The sequence below is a fragment of the Saccopteryx bilineata genome, chromosome 4, assembly GCF_036850765.1.
Source record: "Saccopteryx bilineata isolate mSacBil1 chromosome 4, mSacBil1_pri_phased_curated, whole genome shotgun sequence".
Lineage (NCBI taxonomy): Eukaryota > Metazoa > Chordata > Mammalia > Chiroptera > Emballonuridae > Saccopteryx > Saccopteryx bilineata.
In genome coordinates, this window is record NC_089493.1 from 136,043,653 (window position 1) to 136,059,025 (window position 15,373).

The 15,373-nt window shown below is 38.4% G+C and overlaps 1 protein-coding gene across 1 annotated transcript in view; it reads left to right on the forward strand.

Moving 5' to 3' along the window:
• Positions 1 to 15,373, forward strand: part of MEIKIN (meiotic kinetochore factor) — a 157,484-nt gene that overhangs the window by 124,643 nt on the left and 17,468 nt on the right. The window lies entirely within an intron of this gene.

Genomic DNA, 15,373 nt, shown 5'->3' on the forward strand with positions numbered 1-15,373 from the left:
TTTGAAAGTCAAATACTTTATCTTTTGAAAAATTAGTGCTATTTATTTAATTCTTTGAGTAGTGAGTTTTTTGTTGTTTTTGTTTTTTTTTTTTTGTATTTTTCTGAAGCTGGAAACGGGGAGAGACAGTCAGACAGACTCCCGCATGTGCACGACCGGGATCCACCCAGCAGCCCCCCAGGGGCGATGCTCTGCCCACCAGGGGGCAATGCTCTGCCCCTCCGGGGCGTCGCTCTGCCGTGACCAGAGCCACTCTAGCGCCTGGGGCAGAGGCCAAGGAGCCATCCCCAGCGCCCAGGCCATCTTTGCTCCAATGGAGCCTCAGCTGCGGGAGGGGAAGAGAGAGACAGAGAGGAAGGGGGGGTGGAGAAGCAAATGGGCGCTTCTCCTATGTGCCCTGGCCGGGAATCGAACCCAGGTCCCTCACACGCCAGGCCGACGCTCTACTGCTGAGCCAACCGGCCAGGGCCAGTAGTGAGTTTTTTTCATGCTCATTGATCCCTGGAAGTGAGATTTTTTTCAAAAAATGAAATTAGTTCCAATTACAGTTTTATTAACTTAAAATCATGCTTTTTGATAACGAATTTATGGAAACAAGAAGAACATACATTTGCTTTTTTTTAATGTTGCCTTACGCATATACAATTATACTCTGGATGGTCAGGAGGCACGAGGACATACCATGTTCGTATTACTCTTAAAGTGTGTTTAAGATGATTCCTCTTATGACTATTTGAAATTTAGTATTGTTGGGTTTTATTTTAGTAGGATTCTTTTTAAAGATGTGATTATCCTGCATTTACTTAACATTGGTTGATTACTTTCTTTGTGAAAGGAATTGAGCTAACCACCTTATTATATATCATTTGTTTAGACAGAATGTGTACTATTATCCTCATCTTGTATATTAAGAATCAGAAACTAAAAAAAAAAAAAAAAAAAAAAAGAATCAGAAGCTCAAATTAGTATGCAATTTGTCCAAGGTCACATTTCTACCAAGAAGTTCAATCTTTGTATCTAAACTTCAAGTTCAGGTGTTTCCATGCCTCCCTCACTGCATATCAGTTCCCATTGATCCTTGTTTCTGTTACTTCTACGGAGCCAGTCCTGAGCACTCCCTAAATCCTCAGAGACCTTTTTCTTCTCTAAGTTTCTTGAATACTTAATTCAGTGCTACTCATTTGACACTTTAGAATATACTACTACCTGTCATAAGTTATAATGCTGACTTTTTATATTCTTTAGGTTATGAAGTTTTCAAGGACAGAGATCACATAATAGACTTTTATTTCTATCTCTGGGAACATTAGCATAGTGGTAGGCAGGGGTCCCCAAACTACGGCCCGCGGGCCACCTGAGGCCATTTATCCAGCCCCCACTGCTCTTCCAGAAGGGGCACCTCTTTCATTGGTGGTCAGTGAGAGGAGCATAGTTCCCATTGAAATACTGGTCAGTTTGTTGATTTAAATTTACTTGTTCTTTATTTTAAATGTTATATTTGTTCCCGTTTTGTTTTTTTACTTTAAAATAAGATATGTGCAGTGTGCAGAGGGATTTGTTCATAGTTTTTTTTTATAGTCCGGCCCTCCAATGGTCTGAGGGACAGTGAACTGGCCCCCTGTGTAAAAAGTTTGGGGACCCCTGGTGGTAGGGAATAGTAGATGCCATATCAATCAGAGTTTTACCAAAGAAACAGGAATAGTAGATGCCATATCAATCAGAGTTTTACCAAAGAAACAGAACTAGTAGGATGTAAATACTCACTTCAAGGACATGACTCAGTGAAATTGTAACACCTGGCTAAAAACTATAGGCTGGAAACTCTTGGGCAGGAGATGATGTTGATGCAGTCTTCAGGAGGAATTTATTATTCCTCAGAGAAACCTGTTTTGCTTTTAAGGTTTTTTAACTGTTTGGATGAGGCCTACCCACATTGTCAAGGATAATCTCCTTTATTCAAAGTTAGTTATTACAGATGTTAACCACATCTAAAGAATACCTTCACAGCAATGCCAACATTAGTATTTAATATAATTGGGTAATATAGCCTAGACAAGTTGACTCATACAGCTAACTGTTGCAGTCCACTCTTTGTCAACCATGTATTCATACACATCTCCATAAATCATATATAATCTCCAAATAAAGACAGTAACAAAGTCCTACTCTACCTAACATAATACCACTGTCCTACATACAACCAAAAATGTGCTAACTACTTCTCCAGAAGAGGTTTCAAAGTCCTTGAGTGATGTTTACTCTTCTTGGTATTCTGTATCTCAAGTACTGTGATATAAAGTTAAATGTTATTAATACATCTTATGTTGGATGACATGGCATAAGAGAGGGAAGAAAACAAATACATTTGCTTAATTAGCCATGTAGTCATAACTGTATTTATACTAGTTTTCTTTAGTATCCATTCCATATTCCCTCTGTACCTCAGCTGGTTATGGTACTTTAACTAGGGGGTGACACAGATCCTCTTTTATGAAGGGTCTGTGACATTACTAGTCCTACTTGAATGGGTTCTTATAGTTCTTCATTGACCTTAGTCACAGGGCATGATAATATAATACATACTAAGGGATGTGCTAAGGGCTCTCCTGTATTCTAGACATACTCTTCCAGTGTGAAGTACTAGCCCAGTTTTCCCTTGGTAGTCAGGATCAGTTACCACAACCAGTACAGAAATTCCCCTCTTTGCTTGTAGATTCAGAGGCACAAAGAGCCTGAAGTGGCCAGGTTTATTGTTGTATCTCCCAGTGGGAACTCCCTCCCTTTGGAACTAAGGCCTCTAGACCAATAAAGCATAAAGTCATGGGGGCAAGAAGCAAAAATTTTGCTAGTGTATTACTAGGGATAATATTGAGTGGTCCAACTTCTATTTCTACCCTTCAATTTTTGGACCTTTGAATTCTAGTTATGGGATAAACAACACTATATATTGGATGCTCATCCAGAGTATATACAATCTTGTGGAGAACCTTGCCCAGCTCTGCAAGGTATTGCCACCTAGCTGGTGCTGTAACTGAGTCTTCAAAAAGCCCTTCCACCATTCTGTTAAGCCAGCTGCTTCAGGATGGTGGGGGGCATGATAAGACCAATAACTTGAGCATAGGCCCATTGCCACACTTCTTTGCTAAATGAGTTCCTTGATCGAAGCAATACTGTGGAATACCATGATAGTAAATAAGGCATTCTATAAGTCCTTGGATCATGGTTTTGGCAAAAGCATTGCATGCAGGGAAAGCAAATTAATATCCAGAGTAAGTATCTATTCCAATAAGAATAATATGTTGCCCCTTCTATTATGGAAATGGTCCAGTGTAATCAGTCTGCCACCAGGAAGCTGGTAGATCACTCCAAGGAATGGTGCCATATTGGGGAGTTGGTGTTGGTCTCTGCTGCTTACAGATTGGGTATTCAGCAGTAGCTATAGCCAGGCCGACTTTGGTGAGCAGAAGTCCATGTTGCTGAGCCCATGTGTAATCTCTATCATGGCCAGTGGGCAATCACAGCAGTGGCTGGGGAAAAAGGCTAATTAGTATCAACAGAATTAGTCATCAACTTGATTATCAAAATTCTCCTCTGCTGAATTCACCTTTTGTTGAGCATTCACATGAGATACAGATATCTTCATTTTTTTTGCCCATTCAGAGAGGTCTATCCACATGCCTTTTCCCTAAATCTTGTTGTCATCAATTTTCTAGTCGTGTCCCTCCCAAGTCCCTGACCATCCAGCCAAACTATTAGCCACCATCCTTGAATCAATACATAATTGCACATCTGACCCTTTCTCTTTCTTCCTTTTTTAAAAAATTGATTTTAGAGAGAGGAGACAAAGAGAGAGAAAGGCAGAAGGGTGGAGGAGCAGGAAGCATAAACTCATAGTTACTTCTCATATGTTCTTTGCCTGGGCAAGCCCGGGGTTCCAAACTGGCAACCTCAGCGTTCCAGTAGAAGCTTTATCCATTGCGCCAGCACAGATCATGCCCCTTTCTCTTTCTAACAAAGTGAACAATGAGGTGCACTGCTCTAAGTTCTGTCCCACTGGGAGAATATCCCTTCACCAATTTCCTTCAGGGTTGCTCCAGGAAGGAGCTATAGGTACTACAGTTGTCTACGTTCAGCTGGTGCCTGCATATCTGTCAGAATCATCTGTGAACCAAGTCTGAGTTTTCTTTCCTCACTCACTTGATTGTAGGGAACTTCCCATGATGCCATAAGTGCAGGCTGGGAGAGAGAAGGTAATCTGGCAGAACTGGGGGCCATGGGTATCTGGGCCACTTCCTCATATAACTTATTTATGCCTCAGGGCCTGCTTTAGTCCAATCTCATATATAGCATTTCCATTTGATAATAGAGTGCTTTTCTTCACAGCCATCTTTAGGGTTTGGTGCATCAGACGACACACAATTCATGATGGGCATTCTCAGCTCCTGTTATGACTTGATGGCTCATGGTGAGGTGTTTAGTCTCTACTATGTCCCACTAACAAACCAAATACTCTGTCAAAAAGAGGGAGTAGTTATCCACAAAGAATGACAGGGCTTAGCTCTAATATCCTAAGGACCTGTGCTGTAATTCATCACAGGCTCCAAACAATGTCTCTATCAGTCACTGACACTTCAAGTACCATGGGATTGCCTGGATTATATGGTACAATTGGCAGAGTATCTTATACAGTAGCCTGGACCTATTGCAGAGCCTTCTCTTGTTTTGAGACCCTCTCAAAACCAGCAGCTTTTTAGGTGACTTGATAAATGAGCTATAGAAGTACACTGAAATGAGAAATATGTTGACTCCAAAATCTAAAAAGGACCCCTATGCATTATGCATTTTTTTTTTGGTTGTAGGAGGGGCCAGCAACAACAATGCATTTTTTACCTTAGGAGGCATATCTCTCATTTCTCTAGTCTCCTAGATATTTCACACCTCCTAGAGGAGGAAAGAGACCCAGCAATTCCACTTCTGGGAATATATTCAACTGTAATATGTACATATGTTCTTCAAAAGATCTATACTAGAATCTTCATAGCAGCACTGTTGATAGTAGCTCCAAATTGGAAATTATCCAAATGTCCATCAACAATATAATAGATAAGTAAACTGTGGTATAGTTATTCATTGAAATGCTATACCTGTATAGCAGTGAGAATCAACAATGTACAGTTACAGTGGTCCCTCATCTGTCGGTCTGTTGTGGTAGTTAGGTTTCAGAACATTCTGTGATAGGTGAAAATCTGTGAAGTAGCAACCTTATATTTATTTTATTATTTATATATATTTGAAGGCTTTATAAATCCTTCCCACATTCTTATAAACTTTTCCCACACTGTTATTAACCTTTCCCACACGTATTTTGCTTATTTTACCACAAAAATAATTAAAATAATAAATATATAAAAATACCTATACACCACAAAATCCCACAATATTGTGAAAAATCCATGATACAAAATTAGATACATGCAATTTAAAAATCTGTGATACGGTGAGACTGTGAAAAGTGAACCATGATGTGGCAAGGGATGACTGTACATGCAATACTATTGATGAATATTACATAAGGAGCCAGGCACAAAAAAGTACATGTATTATTACTTATATATATTACAAAACTAGGCAAACTAAACTATGATTGAAATTACCGTATTGGGTGACCTTGTTGGGAGATGAGGTAGTAATTGGAAAGGGTTATGTGAGAGAATTCTAGGGTGCTGGTAGTGTTTTGTTTATTATCTGGATGCTGGTTATGTTGGTGTGTTGTTTATGAAAACCCATAAAGCTGTACAGTACACATATGTGTACATTTCTGTGTGCATGCTATACTTCGATAAAAAGTTTAAAAATAAAAATAGAGAAACTTCTTCTAATTTGAACTTTTTGGCCTGTCATATTGGTTTCTGACATCACGTAGTGCCACCATTCTGGGTTTAAGTATGTAACAAATCAAAACTAAAATGTGTGTGGGAAGTTCTTTTGAGTGAGACCAAAATTTTTGGTTTAAATCTGAGACCTATTGTTGCACGTTGAACCAATTGTGCCATCATCTGGTTTCTTTCTAGGCTCTCACCTCCTTTAGCAGCCTCCTCATTTAAGAAATTCCCTTTTAACCTCTCGCAACTTGTCTCTGCCTTTCCTTTAATAAAAATAGCAAAGCTATGAGCTAACTAATGATCATGTTATTTTAAACATGCAGCAGTCTATTTTTAGTTCTGGCATTTAATGTTTTAGCTAGTTTGGCAGTAATCTAATCAGCATTACAGGGTGAAGCTCACTTTTGATGGGCTAGGACCTCTTTTCAGTATGCTGCTTGTTCATTAATGATTGGCACTATGGTGATTAAAGAAAACATGGTGAAAGTGTCGAAAAGAGATGTGATAGAGAATGTGGTGTGGATAAGTGGAGCTCCAAGTATGGTGACAGCTAGATAAAAGAGGCCTTAGAAAACATCTAGTCCAGGGTTTCTCTGACCATAGGCACAGAATCACTGCAGCCCTGGTAAATCATACTTCCTAGAGATAAGGCACAGGAACCTGCAATTTGATGAGCTCTCAAAGTGATTCCAATAAGCACTAGATTTTGAGAACTATAGAATGATCTAGTCTCTTTTTCTCATTTTACATAACAAAAATGACCTGGCCAGATCAATAAGTGACTTGTCCAAGTTCACACAACTAATTACTGGCAGAATAAGAAGTAGAACTTAGCTTTCCTGACTCTCAGTGGTTTAGGAAGCTATCAAATAAGGGATAAGGGAGGTAGAGTAGATAGAGCTCTGAGTTTTCTAGTTTATTTAGAAAGAGCAGTTTTGCTCCCCTTTGCTTTATACATTGGGTTTCTGTATTCTATTTAAACAGAGATTTTTTCTCTTTTTGCCAAGAAGAAGTTTGGACAATCATTGCTTTGTACTTCTTATAGTTATAGCAATGGATGTCTAAAATATTGCCAGTTTAATTTGACCAGCAAGTATTTATTAGGCACAACAGTATTCGCTGTGTACAGCATTAGCCCTCCAGGGCTTACAGACTAGTGATAAGATAAATCCCTCAGTCTCCTCTGTAAGGTGGTAAGCTAGAAGTGGAACCAGGCTCTGTTAGAAACTAGAACTTTGCTTTGAAGTGTCAGGGAAGGCTTCTAAGCTAACAATACCTTTTGGAAAATCAAACAAAACCTTTGGCTATTCTTATAGTAAGGTTTTATGATTTCTATTTTATTTTGATCTTCAAAAAAGCCGATAGTGTGTTATAAATTTGTCTCAAGTTTGCAATATGATAACAGCCTTTATTTTATATATAAATATATATTTAGTAAGAAGTTTGAGTTTTTAGTTTTTAGCAGGTAGAAGTATCACACAGGAATGAGATGAAAAAATATTTGAGTATCTGAGAGATGGTAATAGAAGTCACTTAAGAGAAGGACATTCCCAAAGAGGACATAGAGATGGCCAATAGGCATATGAAAAAATGCTCAACATCACTAATCATCAGAGAAACGCAAATTAAAACCACAATGAGATATCACCTCATACCTGTCAGAATGGCACTCATTAACAAAACAACATACAATAAGTGCTGGCGAGGATGTGGAGAAAAGGGAGCCCTCCTGCACTGCTGGTGGGAATACAGACTGGTGCAGCCACTGTGGAAAACAGTATGGAGATTCCTCAAAAAATTAAAAATGGAACTTCTCTTTGACCCAGCTATTCCACTTTTAGGAATATATCCTATGAATACCAAATTACTGATTCAAAAGAAGAAATGCACCCCCATGTTTATTGCAGCATTGTTTCCAATAGCCAAGATCTGGAAACAACTCAAGTGTCCATCAGTGGACAAGTGGATTAAAAATCTTTGGTACATATATACAATGGAATACTACATGGCCATGAAGAAGAAGGAAACTTTACCTTTTGCGACAACATGGATGGACCTGGAAACTATTATGCTAAGTTAAAGAAACCAGGCAGAGAAAGAAAAATACCATATGACCTCACTCATATGAGGAATCCAATGAACAGTGTAAACTGAGCAACAGAACAGAGGCAGAGATGGAATCAAAGGGACCAGAGAAAAAGCAGTCAGAGGGAAAGTAGAAGAGAAGATGGGAACAGAGAAGGGAAAGAGATTAATGAAATTCTATACACATAACACAGCATTATAGAGAACAGGACAGCAAATCCTAGAGGGAAGAGAGGATGGCATTGGAGGGAGGGGACAGAGAGGGGCGCTTAGGGGAACACGGGTGGGGGAGATATACTCGGTGGGACACTTGAATCTATGTAAACACAAATTAAAATCATAAATACAAAAAAAAACCCACACACAAAAAAAACAAAAAACAAAACAGTGAATAAATGAATAAATAAATAAATAAGCAAAAATAAATAAATAAAGAGTAGGACATTTCCTAAGGTCAAATCTAGCTCTGTCACATGAGCAAATTCCTTAAATCTTCTGAATTTTACCCTCTTATCTGTAAAACTGACATAATAGTAGCTCTTAACTTAAAGAGTTGTTGCAAAGATTAGAGATAACCTATGTAAAGTATCTGACATATAATAATCATTCATCTGCAGTAATTATTTTTTGCTTTTATAGGTTAGGTTAATTTCTCAAGTTTAGCTCACTACATATTCTCTTCTTTGAAAACTTTAATTCCTTTTTTTTCATTTGGTTGCAAAAAGTCTAAAGTATATTGTGTGGTTATTGTATTTATGATGTTTGGTCATGCCATCTCATATAAAGAATATTCCGGGTAAGTGTGTGTAGTCTTTGACACAGACCCATTGACCAAGTACAAATACAGAGGTGAAGGATGCCAGTCCATTTCTTGGGGAAAAGGAACTCAAACTAGTTTGGCATCGTGGAGACTTCTTAAAACTGTTCATTCGTTGTCTTGTAGCTAAAGAATAAAAAGAGAAAGTTCTGAGGTTGATTGTATCATTCATTCAGCTAACATGTATTGAGTCTGGATGTCGTGCTAGACACAGTTACTTGCTGATGATATTGAGATAAACACATAGGTGTTTTTATGAAATGTGTTATCTCATAGAGGAAGTCAGAGATATAAAACAAGTGCAATGGAGGCATAGACACTTTCATAGAGCTCTATGTAGGACTCTTTCGGGGTACATAGGAAAGGTAGGAAATGCTCCAGAGGATGATCTTAAGCCCCCAGGAGCATTCTGAGCATAGGCCTCTAGGCCGAAGCATCAGCACAAATAAAGGCACAGAGGCCTAACATATCTCAGGCAGTTAAGGAACTAAAAGTAGTTATATTCAGCTGAAATAGATATAGGACTCTGAGAACTGAGTCATGAATAATAATAAGGCATCAGATCATGGAAATTCTCCTAAGTCATACTGACTTTTGACTTTATCGTGGTCAAATTGCTTTTTTATTAGATCATTCTGGCTAGAAATGTGGAGATGTCTTGGAAAGAAGTGAGCCTGGAAACAGAAAGATCAGATGGGAGTTTTACAAAAGCCATAATGACCAAAGTTGAGAAAATGAGGATCTGAGCAAGTGTATCTCAAAGTGTGGCACTCAGACCACCTGGGGAGTTTATAAATAATGCATATTCCTGAGTCACAGCTCCAGCAATCTGGTCTAGAGTTCTGGGATTTGAGAACAACTGAAAATGTTTATTGGTATAATTGCCATAGCTTAGTGACCGATTAGGTACTGATACAGGGTAGTGAGAAAGAGGGACAGTTACAGGATGACTCTCAGGTTGCTATTATTGTAAAGTTTCAGAAATGATGTTTTCTAGTCTTGGCCTAATAATTCAAGCATTGTCCCAATATGCAAAGGTTGTAGGTTCAATCCCTGGTCAGGGCACATAGAGAAACAGATCAATGTTTCTGTCTCTCTGTTTTTCTCCCTTCCTATCTTTCTAAAATTGATCAGTAAATGAAAATATATAGTTGTAAAAAAAAAGGAATGATGCATTCTAGGTGATGTCAGGGGAAAACACAGGACATACCTCTGGATGTATATATGAAGGCTAAGGAGGGTAGATGGGACTTTAGTTGGATGGGATGATTGCCCACTTGGGAAGTTATTCAAAAGTTGGAATGAAGTGGACTGACTTGTGGCCCAGTTTCTATATTTTTTAATAAGTGAGCAAATAGTGTCTGAGGTCAGGAAAAACAACAGTAAGGAGGAGTAGAGGGTAGAATAGCCAGTGCTCCCCAAATTTTAATATACTTATGAATTGCTTGAGAATCTTGTTTAAAATGGAGATTTTGATTCAGTGAATGAAGTTCGAGATTCTACATTTCTGATAAACTCCTAGGTGATGATGAAATTACTAGTCCATGGACCACACTTTGATGGCAAAGATAATAGGTCACTGGTGTTGAGACTTAGCTGTACCTCAGACTTTCCTGGATATATGAGTCCCTTGCCCAGAAATTCTAATTGGATTGCTCTGGAGTGTGGCCTGAATATCAGGATATTTAAAATAAATAAATGAGTTAATTCTAAGGTACTACAAAGTTTGAGAACCACTGATATAGAATGGTGGATTAGGTCAGGTGGTGGCATGTATCACAGTATGAAAGTGACAACAGGAATAAGTAAAGCTGGCTCCACTCTGAATCTCATGGTACAAGATGTATGTGTGGTGGGGAAAGGCCCCAGGATCTGTGTTGAGAGGAATCTGGGCCCAGTTAAACCAAAGGGTAGGAGAATGCAAAGGAAGGGTGGATAGGAAAATGTGAGGGTCTTCAGCTTGAGTGGTGGCTGAGGAGACAGGGATCAGTTCCTCCAAGTTACCAGCAGTGGGGGGATTCATCCAGTTCGCACCAGTTCGGCCGAACCGATACCTAATTTTTTGTTGAGTTCAGTGAACCAGTTGTTAAAATGGCACTTGTAATCAGGGTTCTCTCTAAGGTGGGCGGCTTAAAAATGTAGAAATCACAAATTTACATTCCTTACTCTTTTTATCATTCATCTACGCAACAACCTATTCTAAGCACCCGTAGTAATGTTCATTCTGTCCATAGGTGAAAAAAATTGCAAGTGAGGATGCCAAACAAGAAGCAATATGGAAAAATCTTAAATAACAGTTTTATTGTTTTTTGTCAGGTATTATTTAATATTTTTTCATTAATATTTTAAAACTCTTATAATCTAGTTTTGTGTACCTCTTTAATTGTTGTTATTTAAGTATTAAATGCATGAAATAATAAACTAGCGTTCAGTATATCATTTTTTTTTATACTTAAAGTGATCATTAGGGCAGAGAACCAGTTGTTAAATTATTTGAATCCCACCACTGGTTACAGGCTGGGGTTAGAGGCCTTGTGATGGCCACTGACAGCTGTCTTTGCTGGGATTTCCACTGGGATGTTATTGAGGTCTCTCCAAAGGGTGCCCTCAGCATATCCAGGAAGGAGTGGGCCAGCTGCTATTCCTTTCATTTTTTGATGAACTCTGGCTTTGTTTCCTATGGCTCAATGGGATGAAAGTAGAGTGACCTGGACATCAAGAGCTCTCTCCCCAATGTCTGGTTATTAATAACTATTGGACAACTGTTTGTGATGTATATGAAGTAATTGATTGTTATATTTTTTTCCTCCAGATATTATAATAAAAGCAAATGGCAGAATTTAGCAGCTGTGGCTGAATCTTCACTTCTTTGAAGACATGAATGTGAAGTCAAAGTCCATAAAGTAGAATATCTGCCTGAAATTATATGAAATTTAAAAACCAAAATTCTCTAATTACATGTTATATATATCCTGGTGTTAAAATTCTACTGAGATTCTTATAACTTATAATCAGTTAAAAAAGAAACATTTTCCTATATGCTCCTTTAATATATGTATTTGTAATGTAAAATAAGAAAAAATAACTTATATTAGAGAACTGTACACTAAATAGATGATTTCAACTATTTATTTATAAATAACCTACCTCAGAGTTCTATGTAACTTCCTTTGATTGTTTTTTCCCCCAAGTTTTTCTTTTGTATTGGTTAAAATTATAGTAAAGTTGTTGAAGCACTAAAAATGCACTCGCTTATATTATGAACTATTTTTAACAGAACTTAATTGAAATCATATGAGTGAGAGACCTAATTTCAGGTCTGACTGGAAGAAACTCTACATCAGGGGTTCTCAACCTGTGGGTCGCGACCCCGGTGGGGGTCAAACAACCAAAACACAGGGGTCGCTTAAAGCCATCGGAAAATACATATTTATTATACAATACATTTTTAAATAAAATATGTATTTCCGATGGCTTTAGGCGACCCCTGTGTTTTGGTCGTTCGACCCCCGCCGGGGTTGTGACCCACAGATTGAGAACCGCTGCTCTACATTCAAGATTTGCTGAAGCAGGGAATGTATAACATGGACAATAAGTCATGCACTTAATATTTACTATGTTACCTCATCCCCAAATAACCTTCTTTAGCTAATACTATCTGTAGGATTTTTTTAATAATGTAACTTGTCACATTTCAACAATGCCCTTTTACAAAGCAGCAATCCTATTGTCAGTTAACATAGTCCATGGTTTTACTAATGTTATTATACATAAAAGTAAATAAGAGTCAAGTTTTTGAAACTGTTTCCATAAGAAAGAAAATTCTAAAATTGATGAATTATGTAATCTATATAGGTTACATAATCTTTGAGGTTATGTAATCTATATAGTATTTCTTTTTAAATGAGTCCTATAAAAGTGTTCTTGTAAATGATTTGACAGGGCCTTAACCCATGTACAAAGCTATTTGTAATTTTTGTTTTACATTTTCATTTGCAGGTGAAATATGGGAAAGTTTTAGGAAATGTAGAAGAAATCATTAATGGTGGTGGCTACAACCAAATTTAGACCTGAATTCTAAATCAGTACTCAGCTGTCATTAAATCTTGTGGTAGTTTTAAAAGCAAAAATTTGATAAGCAGTGGGGAAAGATTAAATTAAATAGAAGGCCTGTTTGCTGACTTCAAGGGGTTTATAATCCAAGGGCAGGGGGCAAGAATGAGAACAGATTATTTGATAGTTTAATCAGGTGGTAGGTGCCTATGAGAAAGAATGATACCTGACTCTTAGACTGAGCCTGGTGGGGCTGGAGGAAATAAACATTTAATAGTTTCATATTGCTGTTAAGGAAAATATAGCTAAGAGAGATAAATACTTGGCCAAGATCATGTAATTTAGAGAGTGATAGAGCCAGGATATGAAGACAAGACCATTTGAGCCCAATATTTTTTGTTTGTTTGTTTTTGTATCATCAGAGCACAAGGAAAGATGGGAAGAAGGAGGGAGTTGCAACTGGTGTTCAAGGCTTAAGGGTAGAGGATATAACTTTAATTATGATTTTTAAATGTTTATTTTATTGATTTTAGAGAGAGGGATGGCGAGAGCGAGAGAGAGGAACATCAGTCTATTCCTGTATGTGCCCTGCCCCAGGATTGATGTGCCTTCTCTGCCTCAGGGACTTTACTTCAGCATATAACTAATTAAATTTAATTATTAAGCATTTAAAATGATATTTTAAAATTATACTTCATGAAAAAAATCTCAGGTCATAAGTACCCAGAAAGTTCAGTTAAAAATGCATGAAAGGGGAGAAAAAGATGGCAGCGGAGTAGGCGGACGCACAGATGCCCAGCTCTCACCACCAAACTGAAATACAAATCAATTTAGAAAAAATCAGCATGAAAAACCAACTCTGAACTGCAAGAACAGCTCTCAAAAACCAAGGAGCAAAGAAGAAGCCACAGCAAACATGGTAGGGAGCGCCTGAATCTCCCCTGCGTACAGGAATGGAGGGGGGGTGAGGCTGAGAACCCAGAGGGGATCTCATACAAGGGAAAAGAGCAGAAACTACTGCTCACAGCCACTTACCTGGCAACCAGGGAGCGAGGTGTGTTGAAAAGACCAGCTTATCTCCCAAGTGGAAAGGAAAGAGAGAGGGACAGACTGTGAGGGGCTAAGGAATGAAGGAGATGACTTAAAAAAGCTGACTCATCCGTGCTGGAGGTGGCCATAGCTGGGGGAGGGACTGAACCTTTCACAACGCAGAGCTGAATTGTTCCCGGATCAGAGATCTCTGGACATCTATCCAGCTCCAATCAGCGCAACAAGACACAGCTGAAAACAAGAAGTGGGGAGGAGGGGCAGCAACTCAGGTCTCCATGGAGATCTGAGATACACCTCCCCCTACTGAAGCTGAGAAAACACCCTGCCCCCAGGGAGATTAGTTGGCTAAAGAGACCTTCAGAGTCTCAGGTTACACCCATCGCATTCCTGGATACAGTTTCAAGGAAGCCCCCTGCTGAGATCAGTAAACAAGACTATCACCTGTTAAGAAAACAAACAAATCAAGACTTCAAAGCTGCCCAAATCCGAAAGTGGATTACAGATAACAGCTGATACCAACCTAAGAAGACCTAGAAATAACACAACTGAAAACTGGAGGCAGACAACACCAAGCCTAGACTCAACCAACTCTACAAATAAAACACCCAAAAACAGACAATGAGAAGACAAAGAAGTGCAATCCAAATGAAACCACAAGAGACACCTTCAGGAGATGAACTGAGTGATATGGAAATAATCAAACTTCCAGATGCGGGGTTCAAAATAATGATTGAAAGGATGCTTAGGGATCTTAGAACAACAATGGATGGTCATCATGAACAACTAAATAAAGAAATAGCAAGTATAAAATAGAATCAGTCGGAGATGACAAATACAATATCAGAAATAAAGACCACAATGGAAGGAATTAAAAACAAGATAGATAGAGCTGAGGATCGAATCAGCGAGATGGAGAACAACTGGAATGAAGGCATGAAAGCAGAGAAGAAAAGAAAAAAGAGACTCAAAAAGTCAGAGGAAACTCTTAGAGAGCTCTGTGACAACATGAAGAGAAATAACATCTGCATCATAGGGGTTCCTGAAGAAGAAGAAAAAGAACAAGGGATAGAGACTTTGTTCAATCATATCATAGCTGAAAACTTCCCTAAATTAATGCAAGAGAAACTCTCACAAGTCCAAGAAACACAGAGGACTCCATTAAAGAGAAACCCAAAGAAACCTACACCAAGACACATCATAATTAAAATACCAAAGCTAAGTGATAAAGAGAAAATATTAAAAGCTGCAAGATAAAGGAAAGTTATCACCTACAAAGGAGCCCCATAAGGATGACATCTGACTTCTCAACAGAAACAGTTGAGGCCAGAAGGGAATGGCAAGAAATATTCAAAGTAATGCAGAACAAGAACCTACAACCAAGACTACTTTATCCAGCAAGGCTATCATTTAAAATCGAAGGAGAAATAAAAAGCTTCCCAGACAAAAAACAACTCAAGGAATTCATTACAACCAAACCAATGCTGCA